Source organism: Panthera pardus, unplaced genomic scaffold (genome assembly GCF_024362965.1).
Source record: "Panthera pardus isolate Hobbes unplaced genomic scaffold, ASM2436296v1 HiC_scaffold_17, whole genome shotgun sequence".
Classification (NCBI taxonomy): Eukaryota; Metazoa; Chordata; class Mammalia; order Carnivora; family Felidae; genus Panthera; species Panthera pardus.
The window spans coordinates 86,556,453-86,574,068 of NW_026526732.1; the positions used below are offsets into that span (position 1 = coordinate 86,556,453).

At 36.6% G+C, this 17,616-nt stretch overlaps 1 long non-coding RNA gene across 1 annotated transcript in view; it reads left to right on the forward strand.

The window, feature by feature from the left end:
- Positions 1-17,616, forward strand: part of LOC109248215 (uncharacterized) — a 96,016-nt gene that overhangs the window by 25,283 nt on the left and 53,117 nt on the right. The window contains exon 2 of the long non-coding RNA XR_002071958.2: positions 4,234-4,360. This is a non-coding gene — a long non-coding RNA (uncharacterized LOC109248215). The remainder of the gene's footprint in view (positions 1-4,233; positions 4,361-17,616) is intronic.

A 17,616-nucleotide genomic window follows, 5' to 3' on the forward strand; every position in this document is an offset into this window, starting at 1 on the left:
GAGGTAAAGCAGAAGGGACCTTTTCATAAACAGTGGAGTAGAACTATATCCTTTTTTTAAAAGTTTATTTATTTCGAGAGGAAAAAGCTAGAGAGTGAGGGAGGGTCAGAGAGAGGGAGAGAGAAAATCCCAAGCAGGTTGTGTATTGTCAGCACAGAGCCCGACACAAGGCTCCCATCTCATGAATGGTGAGATCATGACCTGAACCGAAATCAATAGTGGGACACTTAACTGAATGAGCCACACAGGCACCCCTAGTAGAACTAGATCCTTAAGGGGAGTGGGAAGGCTTGAGAAGAAAAGGATGTAAGAAAAGGATACTACAGAAAGACAGGAAGATGAACTGGCCAGCACTGAGAAGGGTGGCCTCAAGGCAAACACTGATTAGCAAGCAGAGAGCCACTGGGCACAATTAGCACTGGGCCTTCTTATAGGAATGTTCATGAGCCCTGCACTGGGAAAACAAATAGTGAGGGAGCGGTGCACGCAAGAGTGGGGTTATATGTGGGAGTCAGTCAAGTAGCTAAGTCCAACCAAGAGGGGAAACGTAATGTGGAAATAGGAGGCATCACCACAAGAACTATGAAAAGGCATGATTAGCAAACAGATGGAAGGGTGTGGGTACACAAGGGAATTTCCAAATTTCAGGATTTGACCTGGAGTAGTTTAAGGATAAGAAGGTACTCATCAAGTAGCAAGTAGAAGTGAGTCTTGTTTTTTCTTTTTTTTAGAAAAGTGAATCTGGGGTGCCTGGGTGGCTCAGTCATTGAGCATCTGACTCTTGATTTCAGCTCAGGTCATGGTCTCACAGTTCATGAGTTCAAGCCCCACATTGGACTCTGTGCTGATGGCACGGAGCCTGCTTGCAATTCTCTGTCTCCCTCTTTCTCTCTGTCCCTTCCCTTCTCATGCTCTCTCTCTCCCTCAAAAGAAATAAATAAACATTTTAAAAAAGAAAAAATTAAATCTTTCTAGAGGAGAACAGCTGAGGACAAACACTATACTGCAAAGAAAAATAAAGCAGCAAAAGAGAAATCAGGGTACCCTGAGGGTAGAGTGGGAGGGAGGCTGTTTTCTATCTGTTGGTCATGAAGGCATCACTGATGAACTGACATTTGAAAAAAATAGCAGAATAAAGGTAAAGACATGAAGTTATCTGGAGGAAGAGTGTTCCAGGGAAAGGAAATCAGCAAGTACAAAGGCCCTTAGCCAAGGCTGTGCTCTGGGTGTTCAAGATACAGCAAACAGACTAGTGTGGCTGGAACAGAATGGAGGAGGGGGAAAGTGTAAGGAAATGAGACCAGAGAAGTAGCAGGGACCTAAAGCATCTAAAGTCAGAACTTAGGCTTTTACTTTACAGAAACCCATTTGAGAGGGTTGCAGTATAGGCGTGACAGTATCTAACTTATGTTTTAAGAAGATCTCTCTGGTTGAGGCGCCTCGGTGGCTCAGTCGGTTAATTGTCCCACTTCAGCTCAGGTCATGATCTCATAGTTTGTGAGTTCGAGCCCCACATTGGGCTCTGTGTGGGCAGCTCGGAGCCTGGAGCCTTCTTCAAATTCTCTTGTCTCCCTTTCTCTCTGCCCCTCACCCACTCACATTCTGTCTCTCTCTCAAAAATAAATAAACATTCAAAAAATTAAAAAAAAATAAAAATAAAATAAAAAGATCTCTCTGATCAAGTTGCTTGTCACTATAGTATTTCAAATAAAGGTGAGATAACAGTCATTGGGGCATGGTATGGGGCTGTGGTTTTTAAACTCTGTATACTTTAATAAATAAATACATTCTTAGTTCCTAAACCCTAGAGATTCTGGCTCAGTAGTCTGGAGTGGGTCACAGGAACCTACCTTTTTCTTAGGCCCCTAAAGTGATTCTGATGAAATTGGTCTGTGGCCTGTAATTTGTGAACTCCCAGTACCATAAGACATCACACTAAATGACTCTATCACCTTTATCACTACTATAACTTACCTGTACTTTGACAACTAACTTGTTTTACCAGTGTGGAAATACTAAGCATTATAGGTTTTGGAAAAAATCAAAAGAATTCTGTGTGTATGTTATTATTACCTGCAAATTGTGCTGCATACATCTTTGTATCAGTAATATTTATAAGTATTTCAAAAATACGTCTGGTTGCTTTGTGAAGATTAGCTGGTGTGTGTGTGTGTGTGTGTGTGTGTGTGTGTGTGTGTGTGTGTGTGTGTGTGTGTTGGGGTGAGGAGAGAAAGCGCAAAAGCAGGAGACCACTTATGAAGTTATTATAATAATTCAGATGATGGGTAGTAATAGTGAAAGTGGCCAGAGTGGTCAGATTGTCAATATGTTTTAAAGATTTAGCTCAAAAGATTTATTGATGGAACATATGTGAGATGTGATAAAAAAAAAAAAATAGTCAAGAAAAGCTCTAAGGCTTTAGGCCTGAACAACGAGAAGAACGGAATTGCTTTTTGCAAAAATGAGTACTGGAGGAGAAACAGGTTTAAGAAGGGAGGTCTGGAATCAAGGATTTGGCTTCTACTATATACAGTTTGGGATTGCTCTTAGACATCCAAGTGTAGTTACTAATTATGTATGTCATAGAATGCCCAAACCTGAACTTCAGGGGAGATGTAAAATTAGAAGTCACTGGCATACAGATGCTATCCTTAGCCAGAGTGCCAAATGAGGCCAACTAGTGCAAGGGTAGGTGGTAAAGAAAAGAAATACACGAATGGAGCCACAGGGCACCACGGTATTGAGAGTTTGGGGGGATGAGAAGGAATCCACACTGGAGTCTATGAATAGAGGTAAGAGAGAAACTCAAAAAGCAGTGTGTTGGAAAGAAAGTGAAGAAGATATTTTTAAGGAGGAGGAAGTGATCAACTCTGTCAAATGCTACTCATAATTCAATGGTGTGAATGGCTGAGAAGTGAACATTGAATTTAGCAATGCATAGGTCAGCAATGCCCTCAGCAAGAGCTAGTTCCAGGCAATTAAGAGAGTTTACTGTTGTTTTCTTTAAGATGGGAGATACTACCAAATATATGAATAAACAAAAAATGAAAAAAATTGATTATTCAGAAAATAATTATGTCCTTGAAGAAAGCAAAGATAGGATCTTTTGCACAAGTTAGGGGCACTGGCCTTAAATAGGAGCAGGGAAGTTCTTTACTGGGAAGTAGGCAGAGTATATAGACTGATAGGTCAACAGTGCAGAATTTCTCTAAGTTTTCTTTTGTTGGCTTCTATTTTTCTTTGTGAAATAGTAAATAAAGGTAATGGCTAAGAATACAGAGTGGGGAAGAGAAGCTGGAGGGTTAAGGAGAGAAAATATTACTGGCACTACTGGTGTAGATGCTCTTAGCAAAATTCAAATGTTCAGACTTTTACAATAAGGTGCATCTAATTTTCTCACATTTTACAAAAAGGAGTTTCTGGTTTTGTTATGATATATTTATGTATTACGTTTTGTTTGTGACATCTGCATTTATAAAATGTGTATATTGGAGGATTAAAGCCAGTGGAAGAGGAGATGAAAATAATAGAAGAAGACTAATAAATTGATCCAGGGAGGCCCTCAGGGAATGAGAGGGTGTGGGCTTTAGAACACAAGTGCACAGACTAGCACTGGACAGGAAGGAAGGACATAAAGAGAGGAACAAGTGCATATGTGTGTCTAGGGAGGGATTTAAAACTTGATAGAGTCACTTTTCTCCAGGGAGATACCTGCAGCTGAAAATGATGAAAGCCATGTGGGCATAGTTGTCAAGCTAAAGAGAACAAGGTGGATGAGCAGCTGTGGGGAACAGGAGAGGATGCTGCACAAGCGTGTGCTAAGGATCGCTAAATGTCACTCAGTACCCAACTGAGCTTGGATAGTGCATATCTTGGGATTCAAGAGACCACATGGTTGTGTGATTTTCTCCCTGAAGTTAAAGGATAAATATCTGCTTATATGGAAGTCACCCCTTCCTAAAAATGAAGCAACAGGAGAAGCAAATGTGGCTAATATAAATGTACTTCTTGTGGCATACTAGATATACATTCATTGATTTATTCATTCCACCAAAGGTTACTGAGCATCTTCCATATGCTAGGAGCAAAACTAGGGCCTGCAGTTGAATAGAAACAAGACATTAATCAAATTAGCTCACAAATACATGGAAAATGGCAATAGTGAGCCCACTGGGAAGGCAAGGGGCAAAGAACTATAACAGCATATAATAGTGATATTTTTTCCCATGGCAGGATGGAAGCAAAGATTACACAAAGATCTGAAGACTGAGTAGGAGTCCCTTAGAGGAAAAGGGTGTGGAAAATGTACCCTGGGGAGAGAAAACAACATATGCCCAACCCCGGAGGCGAGGGGGACACAGTGAGTACCAGGGACTGGAAACCTGAACGCTGGCAAGAGCAAGGACAGAATGAGACAAAAATGAACAGAGCAGGCCTTGAGGACCATGTTAAATATTTTCCCCTTACCCTTAGAGCAAAGGAAGCCACTGAATTTGTTGGCAGGAGAGTCTAGTGATGGGATCTGCATTTCCCAAAAACCATCTTGGGTGTGAAGGTGGATGTCTGGAGGTTCTGCAGGAGCCCCTAGGAGATGACATGGCTGGAACTGGTGGGAGGATGGGCAGTGATGGTGGAGGCAGAGAAGTGAGTGGATTCAAGAGATCACTGGGAGTTAACACTGTTAGTGCCTTGTGGTGGACTGGATAAAAAGGGTGAAGGAGAGGGAGGGGAAGAATATCCGATTTCTGGCTTGTTCAACAGGCTAGATGGGGCAGCTTTGAGAGGTGGGTAGGAAAAGGAGGGGTTCAGTTTTTGTCATATTCAAATAGACACAATCACAGTAGAAACCCTTATATAATTTGTTTGACTTTAAAATAATCAGCATCAATAAATTTGTTGCTGATGCTAAATATAACCTACATTCTAGCATTTGGTTCTGATATTACATATGTCTGTTTTCAGATTTTGCCTGTTGAATGATAATCCTCTCATCTTGCAAAGAGACTTCATGGCATCATAACGTGTTTTCTATTAGGGAACTAAAAATTAACACCATTTTTATTGGTTAAGAAGGGAAGTTGCAGATGAAGGAAGACCAGGAGCATGTTATATAAAAGGAACACTGTAATAGTAATCATCTTAGCAGTTAACAAAGTCTCAGACTCCAGGCTAATTAATTACTTAGCCCCTCCAAACCCAAACTTATTCATTTTTGAATGCAAGACACAAAAACAAGAATAAATTAGTTGAATCCAAAATGTCTCCTAGTTACAAAACTTAGAATTACTTAAACATAAAGTATACAGTAAATAGCTCGGGCTTATATTCTCTATTCTTAGATTTCTGAATTACTATATGAAGCCAGAGGTCTTCCACATCCTCCCCCCCAAAAAACAAACAAACAAAAAAAGACACATGCTCTAAAGTGAATAAATGAAAAGCTTAAAACAAAGGCAACAAAGTCAAGAGAAGAAGAAAATGACAATTTATGTATTGTCAAAATAACACAATTGAAGAAATGAGTTATATATATTTTTAAATGCCAAAAAAAAAAAGACCACCAAATAAATAGGGGGTAGAAGGATAGCAGAAGAAAGAAAAAAACAGTGGAAGAATGATAACAGTGAGGTATTGACATTGACATAACCAAAAACACCTGCAATGTAATAGCTCCTGATATGCTGTATTAATAAGGCCAACCAGGTTTTTCTGAGTGTTGTTATTATAACTGAATAGTGTTTGTAACATTTATTATTTGTTCCTGATTATTCAAATAATGCATATGATTTTTAAAATATTAAAATTAAATAGCATGTAAAGAAATAACACTCCTAACTCCACTCACTCCAGATGTTAAAATTTTATTATATTTCCTTTTACTTTTTCAAAACTTTTTGAGAATCAATAATTTTTATAAATATAAGATTGGAATAATACATAACACATAAAATTCTGTGTACTGCTCTAAACACTTTTAAGCCTTTAGAGTAAACATTTCTGTTTCCTAAATATTTTTCAGAACATTTTTATGCAGAATTAACAAATAATGCATATATTGCATTATTTATTAAACTAATACCCTATGTTTGGGACTTTAGAGTTTCTTATTTCTCACTATTTTGAATACTATAATGAAAATCTTTAAATAAATATTTGTTTGCCTCTCTGATTATGTAAACCCATCCCACTACAAACATCAAATAACATAAGCTGCTTTAATATTTTTGCACATATATTGTATTTATTTTGTTTCTATTCGAATTTTATTGAGGAATAATTGACAAATGGAATCATATATATTTAAAGCATACAATGTGATAATTTGATATATATATGTATTGAGAAATAATTACCAGGATCAAGATGATTAACACATCCATCACTCCACATTGTCAATTAACATTTTGTGATGTGTGTTGTAAGAACACTTAAGATCTACTCTCAGCAACTTCCAAGTATACAATACCATATTATTAACTATAGTCACCATGCTGTACATTAGATTCTCAGAACTTATTTTTTGAACTGAAAGTTTCAAAGTTCATACTCTTTAATCTATATCTCCTCATTTTTCCCTTCCTCCTGTCCCTGGCACCACCATTCTATTTTATTTTCTATTACTAAGAAATCAGCTTTTTTTTTTTTTTAAGATGCCACATGTAGGTGATAGCATAGAGTATTTGTCTTTCTCTGTCCGGTTTATTTCACTTAGAATAATGCCATCCAGATTCATCCATGTTGTCACAAATGGCAGAATTTCTTCCATTTTATAGCTGAATAATATTCCTGTGTGTGTGTGTATGCGTGCCTGCGTGCATGCATGTGCACACATGAGCCAACATTTTTTATCCATTTATTTGTCAAAAGACATTTAGGTTGTTTCTATATGTTGGCTATTGGGAATAATGCTGCAATGAACATGGTAGTGCAGATATCTCTTTGAGATACTGATTTCATTTTCTTTGGAAATATACCCAAGAACGGGATGGCTGGATCATTTGGTACCTCTAGTTTTAGTTTTTTGAGGAAACTCCATACTGTTTTCCATTGTGGCTGCACCAATTTATGTTCCCACCAACAATGCACAAGGGTTCCCTTTTCTTTACATCCTCACCAACTTTTGTTAGCTCTTGTCTTTTGATAATAGCTTTCCTAATGGTATGAGGTAATATCTCGTTGTGGTTTTTATTTCAATGTCCCTGATGGTTAGTGATGTTGAGCTGTACCTATTGGCCACTTTTATGTCTTCTTTCGAAAAATGTCTATTCAGGTCCTTTGTTTATTTTGCAATTGTATTATTTGCTTTTTTGCTAATGAGTTTTATGAGTTTTTTAAAAATATATTTTGGACATCAACCCTTTATCAGATATATGGTTTGGATATTTTCTCCCATTCTACAGGTTGCCTTTTCAATTAGTTGATTGTTTCCTTTGCTATGCAGAAACTCTATACTTTGAGGTAAACCCACTTGTTTATTTTGGCCTTTGTCACCTATGCTTCTGGTGTCTGATTCACTAAATCACTGCTAAGACTAAATGTCAAGCATCTTACCACCTATGCTATCTTCTAGGAGTTTTACAGTTTCAGGTCTTGTGTTGAACACATTTGTAGTTAATTTTTGTGAGTGGTATAAGATAGTGGTCCAGTTTCAGTTTTCTGTATGTGGATATCCAGTTTTATTGAAGAGACCATCTTTTTCCACTGTGTATTCTTGGTGCCTTTGTCAAATATTAATTGACTGTGCGTGCATGGGTTTATTCTGTTCCACTGGTTTATGTGCTTGTTTTTATGCCAGCACTATGCTGTTTTTATTACCATAGCTTTGTAATAGAGTTTGAAATCAAGAAGTGTGATGCTCCAGTTTCGTTCTTTCTCAAGATTGCTTTGGCTACTCAGGATCTTTTGTGGTTGTATACGTACAAATTTTAGGATAGTTTTTTTTTTTTTTCTGTTTCTGGGGAAAAGACCATTGAATTTTTGATAGTGATTGCATTATATATCCTTGGGTAGTATGGACATTTCAACAATATTATTTTTTGCAATCTAACAACATGAGCTATCTATTTACTTGTGTCTTCTTCAATTTCTTTCATCAATGCCTTAAAGTTTTCAGGTCTTTAACTTCCTTAATTAAGTGTATTCCTAAACATTTTATTGTTTTTGACGCTATTGTAAATGGGATTACTTTCTTAATTTCTCTTTCAGACAGTTTATTGTTAGAGTATAGAAACACGACTGATTTGTGTATGTTGATTTTGTATCCTGAAACTTTACTGAATTTGTTTATTGGTTGTAACACTGAAGCCTTTAGGGTTTTCTATATATAAGATCATGTCATCTGCAAACAAACATGGTTTACTTCTTCCTTTCCAACTTGGATGTCTTTCGTTTAATTTATTATTTTTTTCCCTAAGTTCTCTGGCTAGGACTTCTAGTAGAGGTAGAGGTAGAGACAGAGAGAATGGGCATCTTTGTCTTTTTCCTGATATTAACTTTTTACCATTCAGTATGATGTTAGCTGTGTACTTGTCATATATGGCCTTGATTATCTTGAGGTATATTCCTTCAATACCTAAGATGTTGAGAGTTTTTAAATTAAAGGGTATTGAATTTTATCAAATGATTTTTTCTACATCTATTAAAATGACTCATTTTTATCCTTCATTCTGTTAATGTGGTATATTATATTTATTTATTTGCATATGTTGAACCATCCTTGCATCCCAGGGATAAATCCCACTTGATCATGGTGTGTGATCCTTTTAAATGTGCTCTTGAATTTCGTTTGCTAGTATTTTGTTGAGGATTTTTGCATCTATGTTCAACAGGGATATTGGACTGTAATTTTCTTTTCTTATGGTTTCCATACCTAACTTCAGTAACAGGGATTTAATTTAATTATCTTCAGTTTTTTGGAACAGTTTGAGAAGGGTTGGTAGTAATTATTCTTTAAATGTTTGGTAGAATTAACCAGTGAAGCTCTCTGGTCTTGTGTTTTTATTTACTGAGAGATTTTTGGTTACTGATTCAATCTCTTTGCTCATTAGACGTCTGTTCAGATTTTCTATACATGATTAGTCTTGGTAAGTTGTATGTTTCTAGGACTTTATACATTTATGTTATCTAATTTGTTGGCATATAATTATTCATAGTAGTCTCTTATGATTCTTTGTACTTCTGTGATATCAGTTATAATCTTTCATTTATAATTTTGAATCATCTTTTTTCTTAGTCTAGCAAAAGTTTTGTCAATTTTAATTATCTTTTCAAAAAATAAGACTTAGTTTCATTGATCTTTCCTATTGTCTTTCTAGCTTATATTTATTTCTGCTCTAATATTTATTATTTCATTCCTTCTGCTAACTTTAGTCTTAGTCTGTTCTTTTCCTGGTTCCTTAATGTATAAGGTTGGGTTGTTTATTTGAGGTTCTTCTTTTTTTTTAACACATAAAAAGTTTTTGTTTTCTTGAACTATAATCCTCCTGTAAATTCACATACAAACATTACAAAATTTCATATTCCATAAAATACCAAAAAATTCACCATTTTACAGTGTACATTGAAGTGGGTTTTAGTATATTCACCATGTTAAACAACAATCACCACTAATTGCAGAACATTTCCATCTCCCCAAAAAGAAACTCTGTGATATTAGCAGTTAGTCTCAATTTTGCCCTCACTTCTCCCATCCTTTGGCAACAACTAATGTACTTTCTGTCTCTGTGGATTTTCCTATTCTGTATATTTCATATAAATGGAATAATACAATTTTGTGAACTTATGTGGCTTGCTTCTGTAATGTGGCATGTTTTCAAAGTTCACCCATGTTATAGCATGCATCAGTACTTATTCCTTTTTATGGCTGAATAACTTTCCATTGTAAGGATATATCATATTTTACTTATGTGTCCATCAGACGATGGACCTTTGGGTGATTTCCACTTTGGGGCTATTATGAATAATGCTGCTAATTCTGTGCTTAATTTTTTGAGGAACTGCCAAACTGTTTTCCACAGAAGCTGCTCCATTTTACATTCCCACTAGCAGAAGATTCTAATTTTTCCACATATCCTCCAACACTTGTTATTTTACATTTATTATTATTATTATTATTCATTATTATTATTATTGTTATTATTATTATTATTAGCATCCTAATGGATATATAGTGGTAACTTATGTGGCTTGCTTATTTTTAGTTTTGGAATAGTGTTTTTTCTCTTCTTTTTTTTAATTTTATTTTTTTAAACTTACATCGAAATTAGCATATAGTGCACCAATGATTTCAGGAGTAGATTCCTTAATGCCCCTTACCCATTTAGCCCATTCCCCCTCCAACACCCCCTCTGTTTGTTCTCCATATTTAGAGTCTCTTATGTTTTGTTCCCCTCCCCGTTTTTATACTATTTTTGTTTCCCTTCCATTATGTTCATCTATTTTGTCTCTTAAAGTCCTCATATGAGTGAAGTAATATGATATTTTTCTTTCCCTGAGTGACTAATTTCACTTAGCATAATACCCTCCAGTTCCATCCACGTAGTTGCAAATGGCAAGATTTCATTCTTTTTGATTGCCAAGTAATACTCCATTATATATATATAATATATATATATATATATATATATATATATATATATAGTACTCCATATATATATATATACACACCACATATATATATATATATATATATATATATATACACACCACATATATGTGTGTGTATATATATATATATATATATATATATATATATATACCACATCTTCTTTATCCATTCATCCATTGATGGACATTTGGGCTCTTTCCATACTTTGGCCATTGTTGATAGTGCTGCTATAAACATTGGGGTGCATGTGCCCATTCGAAACAGCATACCTGTATCCCTTGGATAAATACCTAGTGGTGCAATTGCTGGGTCGTAGGGTAGTTCTATTTTTAGTTTTTTGAGGAACATCCACACTGTTTTCCAGAGTGGCTGCACCAGCTTCCATTCCCACCAACAATGCAAAAGAGATCCTCTTTCTCCACATCCTTGCCAACATCTATTGTTGCCTGAGTTGTTAATGTTAGCCATTCTGACAGGTGTAAGGTGGGTCTCATTGTGGTTTTGATTTGTATTTCCCTGATGAGTGATGCTGAGCATTTTTTCATGTGTCTGTTGGCCATCTGAATGTCTCCTTTGAAAAAGTGTCTATTCATGTCTTTTGCCCATTTCTTCACTGGATTATTTGTTTTTAGAGTTTTGAGTTTGATAAGTTCTTTATAGATTTTGGATACTAGCCCTTTATCTGATATATTGTTTGCAAATACCTTATCCCATTCCGTTGGTTGCCTTTTAGTTTTGCTGATTGTTTCCTTTGTTGTGCAGAAGTTTTTTATTTTGATGAGATCCCAGTAGTTCATTTTTGCTTTTGTTTTCATTGCCTCTGGAGACGTGTTTAGTAAGAAGTTGCATCAGTGAAAATCAAAGAGGTTTTTTCCAGCTTTCTCCTCAAGGATTTTGAAGGCTTCCTGTCTTACATTTAGGTCTTTCATCCATTTTGAGTTTACTTTTGTGTATGCTGTAAGAAAGTGGTCCAGGTTCATTCTTCTGCATGTCGCTGTCCAGTTTTCCCAGCACCACTTGCTGAAGAGACTGTCTTTATTCCATTGGATATTCTTTCCTGCTTTGTCAAAGATTAGTTGGCCATACGTTTGTGAGTCCATTTCTGGGTTCTCTATTCTGTACCATTGATCTGACTGTCTGTTCTTGTGCCAGTACCATACTGTCTTGATGATTACAGCTTTGTAGTATACCTTGAAGTCTGGCATTGTGATGCCTCCTGCTTTGGTTTTCTTTTTCAAGATTGCTTTGGCTATTCAGGGTCTTTTCTGGTTCCATACAAAATTTAGGATTATTTGTTCTAGCTCTGTGAAGAATGCTGGTGTTACTTTGATAGGGATTGCATTGAATATGTAGATTGCTTTGGGTAGTATCGACATCTTAACAATATTTGTTCTTCCTATCCAGGAGGATGGAATCTTTTTCCATTTTTTTGGCGTCTTCTTCAATTTCTTTCATAAGCTTTCTATAGTTTTCAGTGTATAGATTTTTCACCTCTTTGCTTAGATTTATTTCTAGGTATTTTATGGTTTTTTGTGCAACTGTAAATGGGATCAATTCCTTGATTTCTCTCTCTGTTGCTTCATTGTTGGTGTACAGGAATGCAACTGATTTCTGTGCATTGATTTTATATCCTGCCACTTTGCTGAATTCATGAATCAATTCTAGCAGTTTTTTGGTGGAATCTTTTAGGTTTTCCATATAGAGTATCATGTCATCTGCAAAGAGTGAAAGTTTGACCTCCTACTGACTGATTTGGATGCCTTTTATTTCTTTGTGTTGTCTGACTGTAGAGGCTAAGAATTCCAATACTATGTTGAATAACAGTGGCAAGAGTGGACATCCCTGTCTTGTTCCTGACCTTAGGAGGAAAGCTCTCAGTTTTTCCCCATTGAGGATGATATTAGCATTGGGTTGTTCATATATGGCTTTTATGATCTCGAGGTATGATCCTTCTATCCCTACTTTCTTGAGGGTTTTTGTCAAGAAAGGATGCTGTATTTTGTCAAATGCTTTCTCTGCATCTATTGAGAGGATCATGTGGTTCTTTTCCTTTTTTTATTGATGTGATGAATCACGTTAATTGTTTTGCAGATACTGAACCAGCCCTGAATCCCAGGTATAAATCCCACTTGGTCATGGTGAATAATTTTTTTACTGTATTGTTGGATCTGGTTGGGTAATATCTTGTTGAGGATTTTTGCCTCCATGTTCATCAGGGAAATTGGTCTATAGTTCTTCTTTTTAGTGGGGTCTCTGTCTGGTTTTGGAATCAAGGTAATGCTGGCTTCATAGAAAGAGTTTGGAAGTTTCCAAACTTCCAAGAGAATATGTGTTCATTCTTCCTTAAATGTTTAGTAGAATTCCCCTGGAAAGCCATCTGGCTCTGGACTCTTGTTTTTTGGGAGATTTTTGATTACTAATTACATTTCCTTACTGGTTATGGGTCTGTTCAAACTTTCTATTTCTTCCTGTTTCAGTTTTAGTAGTGTGTATGTTTCTAGGAATTAGTCCATTTCTTCCAGATTGCCCATTTTATTGGCATATAATTGCTCATAAAATTCTCTTATTTTTATTTTGGCTGTGTTGGTTGTGATCTCTCCTCTTTCATTCTTGATTTTATTTATCTGGGTCCTTTCCTTTTTCTTTTTGATCAAGCTGGCTAGTGCTTTATCAATTTTGTTAATTCCTGCAAAGAACCAACTTCTGGTTTCATTGATCTGTTCTACTGTTTTTTTGGTTTTGATAGCATTAATTTCTGCTCTAAACTTTATTATTTCCTGTCTTCTGCTGGTTTTGGGTTTTATTTGCTGTTCTTTTTCCAGCTCCTTAAGGCATAAGGTTAGGTTGTGTATCTGAGATCTTTCTTCCTTCTTTAGGAAGGCCTGGATTGCTATATACTTTCCTCTTATGACTGCCTTTGCTGCATCCCAGAGGTTTTGGGTTGTGGTGTTATCATTTTCATTGACTTCCATATACTTTTTAATTTCCTCTTTAACTGCTTGGTTAGCCCATTCATTCTTTAGTAGGATGTTCTTCAGTCTCCAAGTATTTGTTACCTTTCCAAATTTTTTCTTGTGGTTGATTTCGAGTTTCATAGTGTTGTGGTTTGAAAATATGCACAGTATGATCTCGATCTTTTTGTACTTATTTAGGGCTGATTTGTGTCCCAGTATATGGTCCATTCTGGAGAACATTCCATGTGCACTGGAGAAGAATGTATATTCCGCTGCTTTAGGATGAAATGTTCTGAATGTATCTGTTAAGTTCATCTGGTCCAGTATGGTCTCTCAAAGCCATTGTTTCCTTGTTGATTTTTTGATTAGATGATCTGTCCATTTCTGTGAGTGGGGTGTCGAAGTCTCCTACTATTATGGTATTACTATCGATGAGTTTCTTTATGTTTGTGATTAATTGATTTATATATTTGGGTGCTTCCACATTTGACGCATAAGTGTTTGCAATTGTTAGGTCTTCTTGGTGGATAGACCCCTTGATTATGATATAATGCCCTTCTTCATCTCTTGATACAGTCTTTATTTTAAAGTCTAGATTGCCTGATATAAGTATGGCTACTCTGGCTTTCTTTTATTCACCATTAGCATGATGGTTCTTCATCCCCTTACTTTCAATCTGAAGGTGTCTTTAGGTCTAAAGTGGGTCTCTTATAAACAGCATATATATGAATCTTGTTTTCTTATCCATTCTGTTACCCTATATCTTTTGATTGGAGCATTGAGTCCATTGACGTTTAGAGTGAGTATGGAAAGATATGAATTTATTGCCATTATGTTGCTTGTAGAGTTGGAGTTTGTGGTGGTGTTCTCTGGTCCTAGTCTTTGTTGCTTTTGGTATGTATGTATGTATGTATGTATGTATTTATATTTTCATCTTTTCTCCTCTCAGAGAGTCCCCCTTAACATTTCTTGCAGGGCTGGTTTAGTGGTCACAAACTCCTTTAATTTTTGTTTGGGAGACTTTTTATCTTTCCTTCCATTTTGAATGACAGCTTTGATGGATAAAGAATTCTTTGCTGCACATTTTTCTGATTCAGCACATTGAATATATCCTGCCTCTCCTTTCTGGCCTGCCAGGTTTCTGTGGATGGGTCTGCTGCAAACCTGATCTGTCTTCCCTTGTAGGTTAAGGACTTTTTTCCCCTTAAGTCCCTTAACGACTTCCTTTCCCTTTTCTCTCCTTGCCTGAGTATTTTGTGAAATTGACTATGGTCAGTTTTTGTTGCATTCTATGAGAGTCCTCTGTGCCTCCTGGATTTTGATGTCTCTGTCTTTCCCCAGGTTAAGCAAGTTTTCCAGTATGATTTGCTCACATAACCCTTCTACCCCTTTTCCTCTCTTCCTCTTCTGGGACCCCTAGGATTCTGATGTTGTTCCTTTTTTAATGAGTCACTGATTTCTCTAATTCTTAAATCATGCTCTTTTGCCTTAATCTTCATCTTTTATTCTGCTTCATTAGTCTCCATAAGTTTGTCCTCTATATTGCTGATTCTCTGTTCTGCCTCATCCATCCTTGCCGCCGTTGCATCCATTTGAGATTGCAGCTCAGTTATAGCATTTTTTAAATTTCATTCTGACTAGTTTTTACTTTTTTTATCTCCACAGAAAGGGATTCTAATCTATTTTCGACTCCAGCTAGTATTCTTATTATCGTGATTCTAAATTCTGGTTCAGACATCTTGCTTGTATCCGTGTTGGTTAAGTCCCTGGCTGTCATTTCTTCCTGCTCTTTCTTTTGGGGTGAAGTCCTTTGTTTCGTCATTTTGAAGGGAGAAAAGGAATTAATGAAGTAGAAAAAATTAAAATTAAAAAATTAAAATTAAAAAATATTAAAATTAGAAAGGTAAACACACACACACACAAAATCGAATAAATTTTGCTAGATCCTAGGTGTGTTTTGGTCTGGGTTTTCAAAGTGGCTTGATAGATTAGAGAAAAAAGGAGGAAAGAGGAAATTGTTTGAAAATTTGAAAAAATGATTACACTGAAGTAGACTAAAATGAAGTGATGGAAGTAAAATAGAATTTGAAAAAAATTTACACAAAAGTAAAGAATATGGTAGAAAAAACTAAAGAAAAATATTTTAATAAAAATTAAAAATAAAAACGAATTTTTCTCTTTCTATATTTAAGAAAAAGAAATGAAAAAGAGAAAAAAGAAAAAAAATAAAATATTTTGAAAATTTGAAAAAATGAATACACTGAAGTAGACTAAAATAAAATGATGGAAGTAAAATAGAATTTGAAAAAATTTACACAAAAGTGAAAAAAATAGTAAAAAAATTAAAGAAAAATATTTTAAATAAAAATTGAAAAAAATATGAATGTTTTCTCTTTCTGTATTCAAGAAAAAGAAATGAAAAAGAGAAAAAAAAGAAAGAAAATTGAATAGATGGACATGTTAGCAGACTGAAATATGACTGAAATTACTTCATTTTCCCCTAGATGTCAGACTATGAAGGACTTTATAGTCCATATAAGCAGGCGGTGAGACTTCTGTTCTTGAAGAGTGCGGTTGGCCCAGTTGGGTGGGGCTTAGTGTAAAGTTTCCATTCTCCACTAGATGGCGCTGCTAGACTGCTGGGGTGGATTGTTGTGGGGGTTGTAGGTGCATATGCGCATGCACAGAAGCAGTGAAAATGGTGTCACCTGGCTACCCAGTCTCTAGTATCAGAACTCTGTTCTCCCTGATCAGCAATCATGCACCCTCCCTTTGTCTTCAGCTTTCCTCCACTCCCTGCTTTTACACTGTCTGTGACCAAGTCCCAGGTAGTACCTCTCTCCTAAGTTTTGTCTCAGATGCAGCTGTTTTCCCCAGCCCCTTACTTCTGAGGGACTGCGGCTTTGACCCATTCCACCCCTCTGCAGAGGGTCTTACTAAGCAATTGCCGAATGCCAGCAGCACCCAGGAATGTTCACGGGACCGTGCTGCTGCCAATGCCCAGAGACTGCGGCCAGGTGCCAGCCCACCCCAGAAAAGTTTGTGAGATAGTGTAGCAGCAGTGTTTCAGAGATTATGGAAAATCACAACACACATCTGGCACCAGCCTTCACCCTTAATGACCTTCTTCCAGCACCAGCAAGTGTGGCCATTCTCTGGGGTCTGCTGGGCCCAGGTGGCCTCACAGCCTCTACCAAATGTCCTTCCAGCAGTGGAACCGCTTCTCCCTGTGTGGTCCGAGAACCTCCTGGAGCCCACTCTGCTCCTGGGAATTTACCCTTCCCACCAGAGCACCACCAGGTATTGAGCTGCAGAGTTGCAGACTCTGTGCTCCCTCTGTTTACAGTCTTAATGGAATTTAAACCCTCTCCTTTCTCTTTTATCCTTTCTCCCTTTTTAGTTCAGTCCCTGTGGCTGTTTCCAATTTTCCACTTTCTCTCTCCAGCTGCTTTTGGGGGGGGGGGGTGTTCTCCCATATTTTCCCTCCATCTCCGTCCTCTCTCTGCCCGCAAAAGCAGCTCCCTGCCCTCTGTGGCTTCTCTCTCCCCAAGTTCACCTCTCTGCGCTGTGTACCTGCTGAATTCTGTGGTTCAGGTTGTGCAGATTGTTGTGTTAATCCTCAGATCAGCTTTCTAGGTGTGCAGGATGGTTTAGTGTTGGTCTGGCTGTATTTCTTGGACACGAGACACACAAAAAACTTCCATGCTGTTCTGCCATCTTGGCTTCCTCCTCTCTTCTTTTTTTAATGTAGGTACATTTTGCTATAAACTCCCCTCTTAGAACTGCTTTTGCTGCATCCCATTAGTTGTTTTTCATTTGTCTCAAGATTATTTTTATTTCTTCTTTGACCCATTAGTTGTTCAGTTGTTGTTCAGTTGAAACATATTGTTCAATTTCCACATATTTATGAATTTTTCAGCTTTCCTCCAATATTGATTTCTAGTTTGTGGTCAGAAAAGACACTTGATATGATTTTAGTGTTCTTAAATTTGTTAAGAACTGTTTTATGAAAGCCTAACAAATGATCTCTCATAGAGAATGTTCCATGTATACTTG